A 21,833-nucleotide genomic window follows, 5' to 3' on the forward strand; every position below is an offset into this window, starting at 1 on the left:
CATCTCTAATCTGCTTTCTATCTCTATGGATTTGCCTATGCTGGACATTTCATATAAATGGAATCCATAGTATGCAGTCATTATGTCTGGCTTCTTTCACTTAGTATAATGTTTTTAAGTTCATCAAGGTTGTAGCATCTATCATACTCCATTCTGTTTGTGGCTGAACAATATTCCATCGTGTGGATATGCCGTAGAAGGCTCTTGAGAGGAAGGCATTCATATCTGTGACCAGAGCGAGTGCCTTGGGGCCCGGGCTCAGTGGGAGAAGCACTGTGCTGTGAACGACAGTGGACTGCCTGGGCACTCCCCTCCCTGGCTGAGTGACCTGGCAAATCACTTTCTTTGTGCTTCATTTTTCTCTCATAAATGGGAATAGTGGTAGTAACTCTCGTAGGGTTGATGAATTAAATAAGTTGATAACATTTAAAGGGCTTAGAAAAGTGCCTGGTGCAAAGGTCCAGTTGTTACTATGGAGAAAAAGGCTGGAAGTTGCAGAACTCCCTGCTGACTACTTAGTGAGCACACTGCCCTTCATTCCAGTGTTAAAAAACAAAATTCAACCGAGTAAACTTGAAGATCTAATTGGCTTTATTCAATGATCCATGAATCGGGCAGCATCGCATCTAGCAAGTAGGGAGATAGTCCAAGGAGTCTTACAAAATGCAAGGTTTTTATAAGCAGGAGGGTGGGGTGAGGAAGTTATTAACAAAAGAAAAGAAAGGATTGTTTCAGGCCAGGACATCTTTTTGGGGGGAAGAGAACACAGGAGTGTTATTGTGCAGATTACCTCTCTAGTCCTAATCAGGAAATTTCAGATTGATTGTTAAAAAGGTCGCGTTCCTGGGATGGGGTGAAGCTGGAGTTAAGTCTTGGTTTGCTGTCTTGAGGGCAGAGGACTCCATTTGAGCCTGTTATTTCTTTTCTAACACTTTTACCCTTTTGATCAAACTCTCAGCCTAAGTGAGAGATGTGATCAAAAATTAATGCATTAGGGGCCGGCCTGGTGGCCTAGCGGTTAAGTTCATGCACTCCGCCTGGTGGCGTGGGGTTCGCAGGATCAGATCCTGGACACAGACCTACACACCGCTCATCAAGCCATGCTGAGGTGGTGTCCCACATAGCAGAACTAGAATGACCTACAACTGGGCTATACAACTGTGTACTGGGGCTTTGGGGAGGAAAACAAAGTGTGATGCCTCAGCTCCACTCTCAGCTAGCGCTCTGTGGTTCTCGCAGCTTTGACTGCTCCCGCGTGTCATATTGATAGGTCATGGCTCTGGGTCCACAGTTTTAAGTTGATCATTCTCTTTGCTTCTTTTTTCTTTCCAGTCTTAAAGAGATCATTTGCTTGGTAGTTAGTGGCTGCAAACACGCATTTAAAGCTTTTGGGAAGATATGACATGCCAGGGAGATTGTAAGCAGGATAATTCCCAGTGTTTGGAGAGTACTTCAGAGCCATGGTGCCCAAGAGCCAAACCAATCAAAATCAAGTCAGTCCAAGACAGGCCCCATTGAAGGAGTCACTTTTTTTTTTTAAATTTCTTTTTAAAATTGAGTTCATAATAGTTTACATCATTGTGAAATTTCAGTTGTACATTATTTCTTGCCCGTCACCACATAAGTGTTCCCCCCCACCCCCTGTGCCCATCCTCCACCCCCCTTCCCCTGGTAACCACTGAACTGTTTTCTTTGTCCATGTGTTTGTTTATAGTCCACATATGAGTGAAATCATCTGGTGTTTGTCTTTCTCAGTCTGGAATATTTCTATTAGCATAATTCCTTTTAGGTCCCTCCATGTTGTTGTAAATGGGATGATTTTGTCTTTTTTATGGCTGAGTAGTCTTCCATTGTATATATATACCACATCTTCTTTATCCAATCATCAGTCGATGGGCACTTGGATGGTTTCCATGTCTTGGCTATTGTGAATAGTACTGCAATGAACATAGGGGTGCATATTTTACTTTGGATTGTTGATTTCAAGTTGTCTGGGTAGATACCCAGTAGTGGGATAGCTGGGTCATATGAAAGAGTCACCTTTTTAAGCCAAATGGCTTGGTGAGTGATCTTAAGTAAGTGAATTTCAACTTTGCCAGGAGTGTTGATCCAGGTACAGCTGGTGGTGTTGGCCACACCATAGACACCTCCTTGCTCAGCTCAAAGATGATCAAGGGCTATCCCATAATCAGGAACAACTTTAGCCAAAGAGCCTAAGGATGTTTGCTAGGCAGATAATGTCTTGGAATCTACATTGTCTCTAAGAGTTAAGGAGAGGTTCCTGATCGTAGCCTCATTTGTATTTACTCCTAACCAGGGAAGTAGGGACCTGCCAAAGGAAGCGAGCCCTAAATCATGGAAGCCTCCTAGTAGGTCTTTTCTAGAGCAGTTAGGGGCACAGTTAGATAACCTAAGAGGCATTGCCCAGCTGTGCACCAGCTGTCTAGGCCTTCATAGGCCAAGGAGAATGATAATCACCACAGATAGAGATATATCCTGTCAGGACACGCACTACTTCCTGTAAGGTGGTACTGTTAATGGATTAATTTGCAGGAATTGTTGCATTTGCCCATTCAAGCCAGGCGTCAGTTAGGTTTTCTCTTAGCCCGAAATAAAAAGTTGTTCTAAATTCCAGGGGTCACCCACCTTAGCGATGGCCTGCGAGATATGGATGACGGCGTTATCCAGGCCAATGCCAGAGTGAAGGACAGAAAGAAAGGAAGAAAAGAAGAACAGGTTTACATTTAAAGTATGAAGTCTTGATCTGTCATGTTAGGCAAAAGCTGTCTACCTTGATGTCAGCTATTTCTCTTCCTCGTCAATTTGATTGAGAGATTTCCAGCGTCTGTGCAGGACCAGATGTCAGGTGGAGCATTCTTTAGCTGTGAGATGTGTATCCAAGGCTCAATGCCTTCTAGTTTTGCAGCAGTGTCAGTGGTCAGGAGCACTTGGTAAAGGCTCTTCCAACAAGGCTCAAGGGCTGTCTTCCTCTGATGACATTTCCAGAATACCTAGTCACCAGGCTCTAGACTGTGATCAAGAGGATCCTCTGAATTGGGATCCAGGAAAGCTTCTTTACCCTGTTGATAACAGGCTTGAACATAAGACATAGAGACTTACAGTAACTGGTCATACTAGCATGAGGCAACAAGGGGTCAGCAGCAGGTTGTATACCAATAGACTTGGCCTACCAGACTATATTGTGTGGAGTGAGTTTATGTCTCCCAAAGTGGGTACTGTGAACAGTCAGCAAGACCAAAGGAAATACTTTAAGCCGAGGGAGTCCAGTAGTTTTGGCAAGTTTAGGAATTTTAATTTTGAGGATCACATCAAGAGGTCAAGTTCTCTTGACCTTGCCTAATGATTGGGTGATAGGGTGATAGGGATAGTGATAATTCTAAGAAGGAATTCATTCCAAGGTTTTCATTAAGGTATGATTTCCCCAGGGAAGTGGGTGCCTCAATCATTTTAGAGATTATGGAAGGTAGACCCCAAGTGGGAAACACATTTTCTAACAGTTTCTTTGCCACTGTAAGGACATCAGCCTTGCAGCAAGGGAAGTCTTCAGCCCATCCAGGAAACCTACATAAAATAACAAGGACATATTGATAACTCAAGTTGCATGAGTCCAGCTACAAGTGTTCAAAGGGTCCAGAGGAGACAAAAAAGCCCATGGGGACAAAAAGTAATTTTTCCAGGATTATGGACCTGGCAGGTCAGACATTGTTGGTAAACTGTTGTTGCAGTTTTATAGAAGTCTTCCCACCAATGTCTATTCCTAATTTGAGTCATCTTAAATGCTCTGTGGCGGGTGAAGGAAAGCAAAAACCAAAAAAATGAGGTTATCCAGGGAGTGGCAAAGAATCAAGCAGCCATCTTGAGTTTCCCATAGCCCTAACTGTTTGTTAAATTTACAGCCATTGTTTGCCCATCCTAACTTCTCTGATTCAGAAGCAGACTATTGCCATGTTGCAAGGACATCAGGATGGCAAAAGTCTGGCAATGGGGGGCCATATTTTGCAAAAGCAAAATGGACTTCATCTACTTGTGCCACGATCTTTATACAGTGGATTCTGTTGCTGCTGCCTTTGCGTGAAAGTCAGCCAGGGCATTTTCCTGATATCCAGATTCAGTTCTTTTAGTGTGAGCCTCAATTTTGATGTCAGTGATTTCAGAAGGTTAGAGAATAGCAATAAGTAGAGTGCTTATGTGTCGCCCAGTTTTGATTGGGGTCTCAGAGAACATAAAAAAACTCCCTTGTTGGGGCCGGCCCATGGCCGAGTGGTTAAGTTTGCGCGCTCTGCTGCAGGAAGCCCAGTGTTTCATCAGTTCGAATCCTGGGCACAGACATGGCACCACTCATTGAGCCACGCTGAGGTGGTGTCCCACATGCCACAACTAGAAGGACCCACAACTAAGAATATACAACTATGCGCCAGGGGGCTTTGGGGAGAAAAAGGAAAAAAATCTTTAAAAAAAACAACAACAAAATTCCCTTGTTTCCAACTGTGTCCTGTTACAAGAAGAACAGATTCTTATTGAATTTATACAAATAACTAACTATATTGCCATGAGAAGAATATGCAAGAGTTTTCAAATTTTGCAGGGATCAGGTAGGGAGAAAAAGTAAATGTTTCCGTCTTTGCTTACAAAGGTATAATTTACCAAACTGCTGTAAGTCATACTTTGGCTAAAGAGAAAAGGTTTCTTTATATCTGGAGGGAAAAAAAAAAGAACCATCAATATTTTAAACACATGGGGGCAGCCCAGTGGCATAGTAGTTAAGTTAGCGCACTCCACTTTGGCGGCCTGAGCTTCAGGGATTTGGATCCCAGGCACAGACCTACATGCCACTCATCAGGCCACACTGTGGTGGCGTCCCACATACAAAATGGAGGAAGATTGGCACAAATGTTAGTTCAGAAACAATCCTCCTCAAGCAAAAAGAGGAAGATTGGCAATGAATGTTAGCTCAGGGCTGATCTCCCCCCACCTCAAATATATATTTTTAACACAAAGTCATAAAAATTATAATCATACACTAACAGACCCAAATATCTTTAGTTCCTCTGTAATAGAGGTCAAAAGTAGGTAAACTTAGGCTTGTTTTGCAATTAATGTTTCAGTATTTTATCTTATTTGGAAATGATCTAGACAATCAATGAATTTCCATCATTTAATTTAACTTAGCAAAACTCTAAGGTCTCAAGTTACCAAAAAAAATTTTGGAAGCTATTTTTAAGTACACATACCATAAAATGTAATTGTTGCTAAAAAGTTTATCTATAAACTCTTATTCCATTTACATCTATCTAAATCATTTGCTCCCAACTATTATGTTTAGATTACCCACAAAAACATCATGAGACATTAGACAAAATCAGCCATCATTCTTTTTTTTTTTTTGGCTGATAAGTTTTGTAAGAGATAGCAGAGCTTATTTGACTAATAAACTCAAGTAGAATAAAAGTGGTTTATCTGCATTACATTTAATGCAATAACTCTGAAGACATGTTTATTTTAATTAAACCAGCAAACTTAAACTAGCTTTTGTTTACTAAAGATGATCTCAGATTATGTGAACTTGAAAAACATTTGGATTAGTTTCTATATTTCTAAGAGTTTTAGAATGGCCGACCCTTACAAGCACTTGACCTTCAACCCAATTAAATAGAGCTCTTTTACCAATCAATTTTCACGATACAATCCAGAGGCAGAAAAATATCTCACATTTACAACATACATATATGACCACAAACACAAATGCACAGACAGATGCAAACAGAGATTATATAGCTTTTGTTTACTAATATTTGCAGAGCGGACATTTAAGGTTTTTCATTAGCCCAATTTCCAAATACACTCCCCTCCTTTTTCTCTTTGGATGAAAACAAAAACTTCTCCCTAAGGTTTGCATTTCAAAGAATGGCTCTTAGGTCCTAGAGAAGGTGAGGATAGAAAATTTACATCACAAAGATTAAGTGCATGACAACTCTGTTTCCAATGTCCTGATATTTTCGAGCATTTTGAGAGGAATGGGCAAGGTTTGGGAGATTGGCAAAAAAGGGAGGTAAACCTAGAACTTCCAGAGCCACGTCTTTGGCCCTGCAGAAATTTGCAAGACAAAGACAGTTTTCAATTCCCCAAAGAACTGGGTTGCCATCTAAATGGTATCAAAAGGCTGGCACACCCATTCGCCTATGCTAGAATGTTTTTCTTTCCCTCTAGATACATTTAGCTTAGAGAAGGCCTAAAAAAAATTCCCATCAGACTCTGAATATCAGCTTCCAATTTGGCCAAATTTCTGATCATAAAGTTATTAAATCCTTTCAAATATTTCATCAAGTTTCAGCTGGGACAAACAGTGGGTATTTTTGGCAGTACTGAGCAACCCCATTAATTGTAATTTTAGTTTGCCCTTGGCTGTTTAAGGGAATTACTGGCAATAGTTTACCAGAGAACCCCTCAGAGCCCCAGCACCTGTAGGAGGGGCCCATATGGAGGCCCTCCTTTGGAGGTAGATATGAGGGCATTTGAGAAGAGTTTGCATAGGGCCTTTGAGGACACCTTTTTTCCCCAGTGTCCCAGTTGATTACAAATTAAGCATTGAGCCTTGTGGGGACTGGAATTGGCCACCCCAAGATATGTCTCTTTGGCATGAGGATTATTTGAGGCTGATTGCTTTTCATAAACTGGGACAGGGAAGGAGGCTCTGAGGAGTAGAACTTGCTTGCCCTTTGTTAGGAGACATTTACATTTGTAAGGTAAATCTCTATCTGTAAAGGTGCCTCCCTCTCTGTACCAGGAAGAAGAAAGGAGATGACCTTGTCTCTAGAAACTCTTAATCAATGGGGAAGGCAAGGACTTAAATCTGCATTTGTTTGTTGTGCTTGTCTGGTAACCTCCTGTAACTGACTTCCCTCCCCTTCCCAACACTGGCATTTCTTTAAGGATTAAGCATCTTTCCTTAGGCTAGGAACTGATTGCTGCGCTCACCTGTGACCGCCCAGCTCCAGACATAGACTTGCCTCCTGCTACGCCCACCAAGATAGCAGACCCACTATCTGCTGTGTCCATCAAGTGCTGTGCCGACAGGACAATCTTGTGACTATTTTGGAAGGGACATTTCAATCATATGCGAAATATCCTGTTTGGGGGTATATAACCACTCTGTGCACCCCACTTCTTCAGTGCCCTTTCTTCCTTCGGGAAGAAAGGCCCCTGGCCATGGTCCTCATAAAGCTTTGTTTAATTTTCTCTTGCTATTCTGTCTCATGTGAATTTAATTTGTTCTCCGGCCAGACGAACCCACATTAGGTAGAGGAAAAGTCTTCCTCCCCTACAGCCTTCAGCCATTGAATGGATAATCAATCTCTAGGAGAATGTAATGGGGGAGGCCGACTTGTTGTTTTAGATAACTTTTGTTTTTAATTTTTTATTAGCCTTTTGCAATGAATCTTTCAATGAAACTATTTTAGAATCTTAAAGGTTTTTGGAAGCTCCTGCATACCAATTAAAGGCGTCCCATTCTGTCTGTTCAACTTGGGATCTTTTGCTCTCTAGTGTATTTCTTGTTTTTTTTTTTTAAAGATTTTATTTTTCCTTTTTCTCCCCAAAGCCTCCTGGTACACAGTTGTATATTTTAGTTGGGGGTCCCTCTAGTTGTGGCATGTGTGACACCGCCTCAACGTGGCCTGATGAGCAGTGCCATGTCTGCGCCCAGGATCTGAATTGGCGAAAGCCTGGGCTGTGGTAGCGGAGCGCGAACTTAACCATTAGGCCACAGGGCTGGCTCCTCTAGTGTATTTCTTAAATGAACCATCTTGTCTAATTGGAACATTCCCCACAATGGCCATTGTAATTCTAGGTTGTTTTCAGTGAAATCTTTGCATCTTATCTGCAATTTACTGGTCTATAGTTGTTAAACATAAAATAAGCAGGTGTGCCAGAAGGTGGTGCCCTCAATTCTTTGAATATAAAGGATCCCATTTCTTTTAGCTATGCCTTTGGGTTTCTCACAGCCAAACTAATACTAAGAAGGACTTGCTGTGAGGTTGGGAGGTGGTGAGTATTTTAGCAGCCTTTAAATGTTTGGACCATGCCCACTAAAGTTTGTTGCTTTTTTTTTTTACTTCTGAGATTCCCATTAGGAGCTGGCCTTTATTTAATATTCACCTGAGGCCTTCCAATGGACCTAGTCTAGCTCAAATCCGAACCAGTCCAATCCCAGACCCTCTCTGGTTCTGGAATCAGACCCAGCCCCATTCTTAAGTTGGACCCAGTCCAACTCTGGTGTTAACCCCCAACAATGCCCACGGGACTCTGGACTCTGGGGAAAGGATTGGACCAGCAGACCTCAAAGAATGAGGACTTCAGAGTGATCCCAAACAAATAGAGAGCTGCAGCTGCCACCAGCAGTTCCCAACATGGAATCTGAGGAGAGAATCAGGGCTGGGGTTTCCACTCAATAATCTGGGAATTGTGGTCTGAAAAGCCAATTAAATAGGGAGCACAATGTAAAAAGAGAGCAGAGCTCAAACCGAGAGGAACTTACCAAAACGCCCCTGGAAATGGTGAAAAAAGACAGCAAACTCAGAAGTGTTCACAGGGCACCACACCTGTGTTTCTCTTTGTCCTCGAAGTCAACAGAAGTCTCCTTTGATCCCACCGCTGCCACCAAATATGTTAAAAAACAAAATTCAACCGAGTAAATTTGAAGATCTAATTGGCTATATTAAACAATTTGAATCAGGCAGCATCCTGTATAGCAAGTAGAGAGATAATCCAAGGAGTTGTACAACTGGAAAGTTTTTATAGGCAGAAGGAGGGTGGGGTAAGGAAGTGATTAACAAAAGAAAAGAAAGAATTGTTTCAGGCCAGGATGGCTTCTTTTAGGGGAAGGGAATGGAAAGGGTTTTCATCATGCAGATTACCTCACTAGGGCTAGTCAGGAAATTTCTGATTGACCGTTGAAAAGATCACATGCCTGGGATAGGTTGAAACTATAATCAAGTCTTGGTTGGCTATCGTGGGGGCAAATGACTCCATTTTGGGCCTATTTCTTTTTTAACACCAGAATCTTCCAAATGGCTACACGGCTACTTTATAAAACTGGAAATTACAGCCAGGTGTGCGTATGAGAGGGAATGAATTGAAGACAGCAATTTCTATACCTTTTTTAGGCATTTAGGATTTTGTAGTTCTGCAGACTTTCACGTGTGTCGTGAGTGATGATAAGCCACGGAACTTTTTCTATATATGTACTTTTAAGGTCATCTACCTTGAGAGCAAACTGCTTTAAATTTTTAAAAATTTACATCAATTTTCAACATACAGAAAAGTAGGAGTATGATTCCCCGTGTACCTTCAACCACATTTATTCCTATTTTAAAATTCTTGATGCATGGGTTTTATTCCACAACTGGATGGGAGAGGCACACCCAATAGGTAGGAACCATCTTGCAAGGACCTGGGTAAACTGGTTTTATGGGTAGGTTGAGAAATGTCTGCTTGTGTAGGCAGCTGAGGCGCTTCCTGGAAGGTAGGGGTGAGGAGAGAGGGCTGTGTTCCCCCTCCCACCCCAGACCCCTCAGAGGGGCCAACACAGGATGAGAAGGCTCACTCTGGGGAGCTAGTGCCAGTGGCATGATGAAGTTGTCTCCAAACACTGCCAGTCGTGGCAGTGGTGACACCAGTGTCCATCGGGAATAAGGGATGCCATGGTCTAGCTCGTACTTATGGCTCAGAAACTGTCTGGCAGTCACATTGTAATGGACATTGACAGGCCGTGGAAATCCACAGGAGCAAGATGAGCAGGGTAGGGGCCTGTGGGTCAAGTGCTCCAGACCTTCCCCACTCAAGTGAGGCCTGGGAACTGATCAGAAATTAGAGTCTCGGGCCCCACCCCAGACCTACTGAACTAGAATCTGCACTTTAACAAGAGCCTACGGCGATTCCTTGCACATTTCACGTTGGCGAAGCGCTGCTCTAAAGGACTGAACGTGAGATGTGTTGGAGAGAAGATTTAGGGTGCTGGAATCCCAGCAATTCCAGGTTGGCAAGCAGCTAGTCCAGCCCTTGCCCAAAGATGCATGAATTCCTTCGACAAGACCCTGGAGAAGGCGTCTCCAGATGAGCCAGCAACACCTCCACTCACAGGCCGGGCAACAGCTCTTTCCGTCTTGGATAATTTCTGTTGGAGGGGCAGGCTGTGGGTTCATACTTCATCCGTGTGGCACTGGGACCCTTCTTAACTAAAGAAAACCCCACTGGGAATGTCCTCTTTCTGTTGCCCTTGTTGTAAATTCCAGGCCTTCAAGTTAAAGTTTGAGGAAAACTCTTCCTGTGTTAATTATAGATCCGTTTTTAGCCCCGTGTTCAATGGTCTGACTAGTATCCAGGAAAAGAAAGTATTTGAAAAAAACACCTTTTCTTATTTTAATAATTTTTTTGAAAGTCCAATGGTAGTGTCACTGACTAATTGCCCCAAGGAACTTGGGGGAAGTTTTGGAAGCATATAATTGTTTCTCCAAATTATTTTTTCTTTTCGTTATGTTCAGAGATGCAATCACCAACCACCCCGAACTGGTCCAAACCCCACCACAAGAGCGATGCCTGTGCAGATGGGCCGAAAGTGCCCAGGAGATGACCTTTGCCTCATTTTTAATGCTAAGATCTCCCCTCTTGGAGGGGCTTAGGCCTTGTTGCCATAACATGTGATGTATGTGGAAGCATGTTTTCCAACTGAGCCTGCGCAAGCGAATACCCACCTCTCTCCTTTGAATATTCATTCCCCATCTGAAATAAACGGCCCCTCCTGTCCTGTGCTCACAGAGAGCCCCGACTTTGGAAATGATTCCCCGAGGTCTCCTATTTGCGGCAAATAAACTTTCCTTTGTGTGACAACTACTTCTGGTGAAGGCTCTGATTTCAGCTCACCAAGAAGCAAACCCACTTTGCTTCGTGACAGTAGCACGTGTTTGTTGTTAATTTTTTTTTAAATGCTGATGCCTATACAAGTAAAATGCAGAAGCCCTTGTCTCGCCTCCCTGCCCCTGCCATCCCCAAGGCAGGCGAGCACCTTGAGCAGTGCGCCATGGATCCTTGCAGACATACTTCTTTGTGTTTAAACAGGTCACACACACATACAGGCTTTCAGAAATTTTTCCACCTTGACCCAACTCTTCTCTTTCACAGCCTTTTGTACTTTCTTAAGAGATAACTACTTGAGTAATCAACCCTCTATTGGGTAAACTCATTGACTAATTTTTAAAAAGTGGGTGAATCCTCAGGGTCAAGTGGCTTTAAGGGAGGGATGCACAGAAAGCAGCATTTTGTGAGAAAGAGCGAATGCCGTCAGAGAATCTCTGTGTGTGTAACTCATGAATACACACAGCCACCCCATGTGGTACCATTATTATGCCCATTTTACAGAGGAGCAAACCGAGGTACAGACACTTGCCCAAAGTCACCCAGCTAGTGATCAGCTAAACTGGAGTTTGAACCCAAGCAGCCTGGTTCCCAAGTCTGTGCTCAGGACGTCCCGTTATATTCATGGAGATTCAGAAATCTGGGACTGTAGCCCACCCTTGTGTCCATTTCAGAGTGGGCTTTTCACTCTCTGGGCTCCCAGGTCCTGGGGCGAGGACGCCTCCCGGGAGCAGCTCTGCCTGCCCCACCCCTTCCTGCGCTGCCTGTGCTGGAAGCTCAGTGCCACCACTCTCTAGCTGGGTGAACTTAGTTAATGTTTTCTAAACTGTGTGGAAGGGGATAATAGTACTTACCTCCTCCAGTTCTTGGGAGGATTAAATGATGAAATGTGCATAAAGTGTCAGCCATTGTTATTGTTATTATACTTCTGAGTTTCAAGGGTAGGAGAAGGGTGCAGGGGGAAGGGGCACACCAGTTGACGCGGAGACATCCAGGAGATTAGAGTAAATATATTAAATTCCAACCCAGAGTTGGATAACAAAAAGGCATGATGGGGGGCCAGCCCGGTGGCGCAGCAGTTAAGTTCGCACGTTCCACTTTGGTGGCCCGGGGTTCGCCGGTTCGGATCCTGGGTGCGGACATGGCACCGCTTGGCACGCCATGCTGTCCACATATAAAGTAGAGGAGGATGGGCATGGATGTTAGCTCAGGGCTGATCTTCCTCCAAAAAAAAAAAAAAGGCACGATGGGGCAGAATGCTTCTACCTAGGAGATCTTTTCTTGGACTGGGGGATTCTCATGGACTCTAGACCCCTTATGAAAAGCCCAGGTGTTGGGTGAGGGCCACGGACAGTCAGCTCTTGTTCTAGTTCATTCCAGTGGACAGTAGCTCCTGTCAATGATGTGCAGAGATGCCCCAGGCAAGAGATTGCTCCAGGCCAATGCACAGCACACAGCCACGTCCTGGCATCCCAGCCTCCGTAACAGGGGAGGATTGTGGAACTCAAGCACTTAAGGGCCTCTGGGGCCAGCACCAGGGGGGGCCAGACCTGGGGCTGCAGAGCTCCCTGCCGTCAGGATGGCCCCTAACACTGCCCACCTGCCCACGAGCCACTTCAGTCATCTTGGCACTGTTGCCCCTACCCCAGGGTTCTGCATGCAGCCATTGCTCAACAAAATGGGCCTGGTTTTATGAATATTCTCTGTAGCCTTTCATACAGATGCAAATGAGGGTGGGGCAGAGAATAAACAGAATTGTGAGACAGAACTCTTTCAGCCTGGAATCTCGGGACTTGCCTCCCAGTTGTTGGCACCCAGGGCAGGCTGCTCCAAAGTGTCCCACAATGGCGTATGGACTATTTTGAATTTAAGTTATTTGTTTTGACTTAAAGTTTTGACTCTCCTCTCTCTGTTCCTCCTGAAGGCAGGAAATAAATCTCCCATGAGAAAAGTACCCTCCTTGCACCAGGAAATAGAGACATCCTTATCACAGAGCTGGGGAGTTCAGGGCTGAGAAGCCTGTATAAACAACTCTTGTTACTTTTACTAATTTACTACCTCAAGCCTAAACTCTGCTTAAATTCCTCACAATTATGTAATTAACATAGCCCAAAGCTAAGTTTCTTTGTCTTGTCAATTACAGATTTTTATTATTTATTTGTATAAAAAGATATATAAACTACCTGATTTGTTCACTCTTAGAGGATCACTTTTATGATCTCCTGTACATACGTATTAAATTGCTTTTTCCCTCCTGTTACTCTGGTCTTGTGTCAGTTTAATTATTAGTCCAGGCATAAGAACTCAAGAGGGGTAGCAGGGGCATTTCCCTCCCCAACACAGTCAAACCCACAGTGGCCATTTTAGATTTCAGATGAATCTTAGGTAGGGTGGCCACATAATTTATTGTCCAGACTAGCACTTCTCATTGGTTTGCTAACATAGGGTTTTTTGTATGTTTTTCTGGAAATAATTCCAAACTTACAGAAAAATTGAAAGAATACAAATAGTATAAGAACACTCCTATATCTTTACTCAGATTCACCAATTTTAGCATTTTTCTTATTTACTTTCAATCTCTTTCTCTCGATATATATACACACACATATGTGTATACACACGTATACACACACATACCTACGTTTACATGTACATATGTGTACATACATGCTTTTTTTCTGAAACATTTGAAAGTTGGTTGCGTGCACCATGGCCCCTTACTCCTATTTATTTCCTAAGAATAAGGAAACTGTCTTACATAACCAAATTTTTTTCAATCAACTTTGGTAAATATAACTTTGATGTAATACTTGTATCTGCTCTACTGTCTATATTCCCATTTTTATCAATTGATCCAAAGATGTCCTTAATAGTACTTTTTCCCTCCAGTGCAAGATCTAGTCTAGGATCAGATATTGCATTTAGTTGTCCAAACTAGGACTTCTGGAGTGAAAGAGGGCACTTCTAATAGTTATACTGGAAAGGGACAAATAAAGCCTGTGTGGCAAAAAATTGGTAACTGTAGACTCTGGGAGAGAGGGTCAATGGGAGTCCCTTTTATTTACTTTTACATATGCTTAAAATGTTTTGATGGGGCTGGCCCCGTGGCCGAGTGGTTAAGTTCGTGCGCTCCGCTGCAGGCGGCCCAGTGTTTCGTTGGTTCAAATCCTGGGCGCGGACATAGCACTGCTCATCGAACCACACTGAGGCAGCGTCCCACATGCCACAACTAGAAGGACCCACAACGAAGAATATACAACTATGTACTGGGGGGCTTCAAGGAGAAAAAGGAAAAAAATAAAATCATAAAAAAAAAAAGTTTTGAAACACAAAATGAAGAAGCAAACCAAATAGACAAACTGAAAGAGAATATGCCATGCCCACAGCCATAACATGGGATTGTCTGGGCCCCCTGTTTTTAGGTTCAGACTCAAAGCATCTGTTCAGGTGGACGCATAAGCAGAGGAGAAAGACTTCCCCTCACTTCCTCGTGGTCAGTGGCCATTATCCACATGAAGGGAACCACCTTCTGCAGGGAGGAGGGGCCCCAGGGCATTTCTTGGCTTCCAGATACTCAAGCATGGGCCCCCCTGCAGTTAAAGGAACTGGGGGGGCCTTGGAGGGGAGATGGAGGAACAAGAAGGGAGGGGAACCCTGACTGGTCCTCCCAGCCAGGGCCTGACTTTCTTGTGTCACTGGAGTGCCCAGAGGCATTGGGAGGAGCATCCGTCGGTGCCAATTCCAGACCCGCTTCCAACCAGGGCAAAGTGTCCCACAGCAGCTGGACCAGGCCCAGGCCTCCTGCACCTCCGCTGCCCCTGCTAGGCCTTTAGGGTCTCTGACACTCACTGTGAATGGCAGAAGGAAACACTGGTTTGGGGAGACAGTCTAGAAACCCATCTTTTCTTCTCCACTTGGTGCCCCTTCCAAGCTGCACTCCTCAGATTCTCAGACAGCAGTTAAGGTTTTGGAAGTCGGTGAACTTGGGAAGGAAAAATCTGCATGTCTATTTTTGCTAATCTTGAATTGAAATCTAGCATCTCCTTCCATTGTGCACGCAGACATTGTACCACAGTAGTAAAGGCGGCCCCTGGGACTTCGTCACCAACAGGAGTCACAGCTATTTTCATATCACACCACTGTGGTGGCAGATACTTTGAATATTATCTATGCTCGTCATGACTTCAAAATCATGGTAGTTATCAGGCCTACCACTGGATCCAATCCTGATTTAATACATTAACAAAGAATTATTAATCACTCATGGCAATCGTATTTCAATATAATTTGCTTCCTTTGTAATCCTGGGTATTTTACTTTATGCGTTTAAAAACCTCACTCTGAGAAGGTTGCCAGACTCCAAGGGGCCTGTGGCACAGAGAAGATGGGGAAGCCCACCTAGCCTTGGCCAGGGTCCTCCTGCCCTCATGGTCACCCTGCCAGCCCTCTCTCGCGGTGTCCAGTCCCCACTCCTGTGTGGCTGGCACCCTTCCCTGGCAGCTGGCCACACGCTGCCATCTGCTGGGGTTGGCCCACACAGCACCCTGGTGGCTTTGCTTAGGTGCTTGTGGTTCTTCTATTCCTTTAGGGCATTATGAGCCACAAACTCTTGCCAGAGGTCCCCAGGTACTGCCCCTGCTTGGCACCTGTTCCCTTGCCAGGGTTCCTGGGTCCCTGGGCTGAGGATGTAGGGTGCTACCTGGCCGGTGATGAGGACCTGGGAGCAGGTTAGTGGCAGAGCACAGAACTGCGTCTTGGAGCTAGAGGCAGGAGCATCTGCAGTTACATATCAGGCCAAACAAATTTTTTTTCTTTTTCTTTTGCTGAGGAAAATTTGCCCTGAGCTAACATCTGTGCCAGTCTTCCTCTATTTTGTATGTGGGTTGCCACCACAGCATGGTCATTGATGAGTGGTATAGATCCATGCCCGGGAACCAAACCTGGGCTACCAAAGCAGAGCATGCTGAACTTGACCAGTCGGCCACAGGGCCAGCCCCAAAACGAATTTTTACTTACTTACTTATTTATTTATTTATTAAAGATTGGCACCTGAGCTAACATCTGTTGCCAATCTTCTTTTTTTTCTTCTTCTTCTTCTCCCCAAAGCCCCCCGGTACATAGCTGTATATTTCAGTTGTGGGTCCTTCTAGTTGTAGCATGTGAGACGCCGCCTCAGCATGGCCTGATGAGCGGTGCCAGGTCCATGCCCAGGATCCAAACCGGCGAAACCCTGGGCTGCCGAATCGGAGTGCAAGAACTTAACCACTCGGCCATGGGGCCGGCCCCCGAAATGAATTTTTAAAAACAAACTGTTCTTTGAATTAATACACAAGCACATGGGACGATCAAAAGTTGAAAAGAGAACATGGTACAAGTTTCTCTCCCACCCCTCGCTTGGCCTCCGACTTGACCAGCTTCTCTCCCCTTCCAGGGCTGCTCACCACATTTACAGCCAAAGGTGAAGGTGTGCAGGCACCCTGCCTTTTCTTACTTAAACGCTAAGATGTTAGGTACCTGGTCTGCACCTGGCTTCCTTATTTAACAATATTGTCTTGGAAATTGCTCTTTATCTACATAGAAATAGCTTCCTCCTATTCCTCTCCTTTTATTTCTCTGGTCATTTACAAGCAGTGTGCTGAAAAAGCTTGCCTTTGCTTAGAAGCAGGCGTACCCAGAAATAGCCAGAAATTTCAGGATGGTTCTAGGAGTCACTTACTCACCTCAAAAATTTCAGGAATACTCGGTTATTCCTCTTTAGGTGGATCTGCATTTCCAAAGGGGCCTTATAGGACCATAGTACCGAAATCTAAAAAATGACTACACAGTAGAATTTTGGGCAGGGGGTGGTCAGAGGTAAGTTGGCCTTTGGGTAGCAGACTTCATCTGTGATGTCCCCTATCCAGGTGTTAGGGTACCAGGATCTCTGGCTATCCAGAGATTAACCACACCCTCCCCAGCTGACCTCGGGCCCTTTATAAGAAATGCCACCCTCCTCATACTGAACGCTCCTGCAACAAGCAGCTCTCCGGCCCAGCTTCCCTCCCCAGAAGTGTCAGGCAGGCCAGCTGCCATTGGCCAGGGACACCTCAGAAAGTTGCTAAGAGGCCAGAAGTGTTCCAGCTGCTCCCTGGAGCTCCCTGGGGGTGGGCTTCCCTCTCCCCCGACTCAGAGCAGTTCCAAGTTTATCAGTGTTTACATGTCATGCTCTGAAATAAGCTTTAAGTTGAAGAATACGTACTTTCTCCTAATAACCTACACGTCCAGCAGAGCCTTCTTCTCATGGACATCTGACCCCTTCATCGCTTTGGGCCACTGAGATACACCAACAGATCCCAGCCCACCCAGCAACCTCTCACTGTAGTTGTTTCCTGCCAGACTCCCACACCAGGAGAGAGAGGACTGTCCAGACCTGCCTGTGTGAGCATCTTGTCTCGCACACAGGCTTCTCTGCAAAATAGGAAGATAGCATTCCAGTTTTTACGTCAGTGCTTGGTGAGTTTGATTAATGTGAGTCAGTCCTGCCAAAAGGGATCTTCTCTGCCCCAAAGCTAAGGGCTGCACTGCAGACCATGGCGAATTCCCCAGACTAAGTGCCCACTTGCCCTCTCAGGCCAGCCAACCTACTGCCTGGGGCAGTGGCCTTGCTGGTGTCTCCTTTCCTTCAGCCGGAAGCATGTTGAGAAGGCTGAGGGAGCAGCTTCCAGTATATGTTCGCTTTGTGTGAAAGAAACTCAGTTGCAGAGATTGTAGTGTCCTAGGATGCACAGTGATGGGCAGAAGAAAAATGAGCACAAATCCATCCTGGCCACCAACAACCGGTCAGGGGTCAGCAGGTCCCCTCCCCTCTGAAGGATGGTACACCAGCGTTTCTCCCTCCAGATCGAACTTGGCATTGTCTAGGAGGAAAACCTTTTCTCCACCCCCTTAGGTTCACTACTTGGGAGCCTGCAAATTAAACTGGCAAAATACAGATCAATAAGAGAAAAGATGGATTTTTAGTTCACATACGTGCATAGGGGTTCACGGAAAAGTGTGACTCAAGGAGGTAGTTAGAATTTGGAGCTTACAGCCCATCTTCATAGGGGAAGGGGAGGGGAGAGCAGAACTTACAGAAAAACAAACGATTTTTGGAAAGATAAATGGGCCCTTAGGAGAAGAGATGGGCGATCTCATAGCTTTCTTATCGCAGTGCAGATTTCTCTCTGGTGACAGGAGTCAACCTTCTCTGGTTGCAAAACTCCTGGGGAGGGGACTTACGACAGTCGAATTCTTTTGGGAGGCCCTGATTTCAGATAAAGGGCGTTCAAGAGAAAAACAACCCTCTTCACAGTGGGATATTCTGGATCCCCCAAGCATGAGTGCACCTCCACGCCCCCTCCAAAGGCCAGGGTGGTAGGGGTGGGGCGGCAGGGGTTCAGCATCCCTGAGGCTGGCACAGGGAGCTCAGCAAGCAAGGGCCGAAAAAGGGGGGTGTTCCCCAGCAGAGGATGTGCAGGGCCGGTGGAAAGGGCACATTCTCACGGCCAAGTCGGTATGGCAGTTAAGAGTACGTGCAGACGTGCAGACTGCGAGGGTCAAATTATATGTCCTTGGGCAAGATTCTCAGCTTCTCCGAGCATCATTCTCCTACTTGGGTCAAAATCCTTGTAGGACTATGGTGAGGATCAGATCCGATGATGCGTTTAAAGCATTTAAGACAGTGCCTGGCACAAAGCGGGTGGTCAGTTAATGAAGCCTGTTTCTCTAGGCACTGGATGCAGCGTGAGCCAGACCAGGTCCCTGCCGTCCTGGACCGTCCATTCGGGAAAGGCACCTGTTGGACACAGGAATACCCGCATTATCAGACGACCGCTCGCACTGGGAGAACGCGAAGCGGGGAAGGGGCGGGGAGGGGGCTGAGCTGGACAGCGGGGAAGGAGCGTCCCAGCAGAGGCCAGACGAAGTGGTGTCCTTAGGGATTAGGATGGTTACGCTGCCTCCTCTCCTGCGTGTTCCTGGAACACTCCCCCCCCCACACACCCCCGCCCCGAACAGGGCCTGCGTCGGTTCCCATCTCAGCTTCTCACGTGGCCGACTCTCCACAAATGGCTGCGGGACAAACACTTTGCCATTGGTGGTTAGTGGGGCGTGTGGATTTGGGGGCCCAGGTTCTGAAATGTGAGTTAGGAGGTGATTTTTCCGCCTTTGTTCTTTCTTCCATTCTTCTCTACATAAATCCCAGTTCCGCCAAACAGTTATGAGGACACGGTTTGCCTCTGGGAGAGTTTCCTACACTCTGCACCCCTCCGTCCTGGAGAAGCAGTGTGCCTGGGGACACTGGCCAGCTGTGTGGCTGCAGGGTGAGGCCGAGCTGCCAGGACAGAATAGAAGGTCTAAATTTAAACTGTGTCTGGAGGCTCGGGGAGCCAGGGGCCTGTGGGCCCTGAGGCAGCTCCCTTCCAGGCAGGCCTCGGGGAGGACCTCTCCCCTCCCTCCCCTCCGCCCTCCCCCACCTCCCCATCCCCCTCCCGGAGTGGAAACTGTTTCTTTTCTGGCTGCTGAGAGCTGGTTTCCTCCCAAGGAAATAATGCCTCACCGCAGCTGAGGCAGGATCTGCCTCCTGGAAATTCCCTGCAGTGGAGAAACGCTTTGCTGGCCGAGCTGCTTGGAGACGGGGACACACCTAGAGCCCGCTTGTGCACAGCCCAGAGGGGGACACGCCCAGAGACACACAGCTGTAAACAGAAACACAAACACGCTGGGAAGAGCCTGGGGGACCTTCAGGAGCCGGGTTTAGTCCCAGCTCTTGTCTCCACCTCTCTGTGCAGTGTGAGCAAATCATCTCCTTTTCTGAACCCATTTTCTCACCTCGACGATAGTAAAGTAGAGCTCTTCAAGACCAAAAGAGAAGAGAACGCTAAAGGAATCACCCTAGAAGGTTCTCTATTTCCAAGATGTTGTTTTCATTGTTGAAAATATTTTTAAAGTCTTTTTTTCTTTCTCTGAAAATTTTCTTTCTAAGCAATTTTAGGCACTCACACATCTGCCTTGTTAGGTTTGCTTTCTGCCTAGAAGGATGGCTGCCCGTGGCGCAGTGACTGTGGGCTGGTTCCAAATAGTGAATTCAGAAGGTTCCTGCGAGGATGATGAGAAGCGTCTGGCAGGAGTCATCACTCCTGCAAGATTCTGCGATGCCCAAGGCCAGCCCCCAAAGAGGGACAGCCGGGCCTGGAGATGCCAGCTCCACTACAGACCCTCAGGCACGAGCACGTCCTGCTGGCGCCTTGACAGTCCACTGCCCAGACCCAGAGGGGTCTGCACACACGCGACCAGATGGAAACTTCCAGTTTCAGCCACAACCTCCCAAGGGAGCACTTGGGAGAACCCCAGGCATACACCGCTTGGGTACTTTTGTGCCTGTCATCATTGAGCCCAGAGAACAGGGGCTGTCACAGACCTGATCACGTGGGGACGGTCACGCCTGCCGTTCAGGCTGTGCCCATGGACTAGCAGGAGAGAGAGTGCTAAGGGGACACACCCGTACACACTGAGTTGCCCAGCAACATGGGATGTGAGGCCCAGGGACACACACCCTCGCTGGCATGACCCACTCAGACTGTTTCCACAGAGGCGGACTCGCACAGAGCAGCTGCCCCAGGCGACTCTCTGGCCCTGCTGGGAAAAGCCTTCGTTCAGAGCCAGCTGTGCCAATAAAGATCCTGGGCATCCATACCCCAGAATGATGACCAGTTAGACAGGGCCGAGGCGAGCCCCCCAAACTGCCAGTCACTCCTCGGTGACACACACACACTCCTCTGAGTGGCCAGTCTAGACTCCTCACCTCCTTTTGTTCCCTCTCGGAAAACCTTTGGCTTTTCCATTTTAATCAGCCAGTGACCACACAATCTATTTCTGTAACTTCTCGGCATTCGCCAGATTGTTCTTTTGAAATGTCTACAGTAAGTTATAAAGAATGCCTCTGACCTTTGTTTTCAAATTTGTCGACGCGAACAGTCAACACACAATGTGAAACTTAGAGGACGATTTTTAATTTTCACAGACAAACCAGGCTTGAGTTTCTTTCAACTTTTGGATGGAGAAGAAAGGCAGCTTTTCAGTGATTCTTAAAATTCCGACTCGGTAAACAGGAAAACAGCAACAACTCTGCCGTCTTTGAAAGTGCAGCGTGAACGCCAGGAGCAAGACCCCTCTGAGCAGCACCTCTCACGGCTTAGGGACGGGTAAACTGAGGACTCAACCTCGGAATGGTTTCCCACTCGGACCCTATCTGTGATTAGGCCAAACTTCTGGCATGGTGTTTAGACTGCTGTCTATTGCACAGCCGTGCCTCACTGGGGTCCAAGGACAGCCCCCTTGGGTGGGTTCTGTCCCCTTCTCAGATGGTTCAGACTCTGTGTTGGTTTCCGGATGAGATAATCTGGTCCCCTGGCCGTGGCAGGCCTCTCTTTCGTCCCGTCACCACACAGGACCAACTTGGAGTCATCCTCCCACCTACACACTGCGTGTGGCCAGGCGCCCCCTGCCATGCAGATCCTCCCTCCCTGCCTCTCCCTTCCCACCCTCTGACAGGAATTCCAGTGTGAATGTGGAATGGCCACCTTTATCTCCCCAACCCCCCCTGTACATAGTTGTAAATCTTAGTTGCAGGTCCTTCTAGTTGTGGGATGTGGGACGCCGCTTCAACGTCGTGGCCTGAAGAGCGGTGCCATGTCCGCGCCCGGGATCCGAACCCTGGGCCACCGCAGCGGAGCACGCAAACTTAACCACTGGGCCACCGAGCCGGCCCCCCTTTCTATTCTTACTGTTTGTACCTCAGAACCTCACTCAAGACAGAAATAAGCCAAAAAACCCTACTGGATTTCATTTTTTTAATAAAAAATTTCTATATGTCAAAAACCACAAAC

The 21,833-nt window shown here is 46.3% G+C and overlaps 2 long non-coding RNA genes across 2 annotated transcripts; both read right to left on the minus strand.

Moving 5' to 3' along the window:
- Positions 1–1,899: 1,899 nt before the first annotated feature.
- On the minus strand, positions 1,900–8,754 carry LOC124228435 (uncharacterized). The gene is made up of 3 exons (XR_006885713.1): positions 8,555–8,754; positions 2,792–3,582; positions 1,900–1,937 (listed from the first exon to the last, which is right to left on the minus strand). It is a non-coding gene; the product is annotated as an uncharacterized LOC124228435 (long non-coding RNA).
- Positions 8,755–17,924: 9,170 nt separating this feature from the next.
- Positions 17,925–20,336, minus strand: LOC124229431 (uncharacterized). Its single transcript, XR_006885885.1, has 3 exons — positions 19,777–20,336; positions 19,505–19,643; positions 17,925–18,742 (listed from the first exon to the last, which is right to left on the minus strand). It is a non-coding gene; the product is annotated as an uncharacterized LOC124229431 (long non-coding RNA).
- Positions 20,337–21,833: the final 1,497 nt, after the last annotated feature.

The sequence above is a fragment of the Equus quagga genome, chromosome 17 (assembly GCF_021613505.1).
Source record: "Equus quagga isolate Etosha38 chromosome 17, UCLA_HA_Equagga_1.0, whole genome shotgun sequence".
Classification (NCBI taxonomy): domain Eukaryota; kingdom Metazoa; phylum Chordata; class Mammalia; order Perissodactyla; family Equidae; genus Equus; species Equus quagga.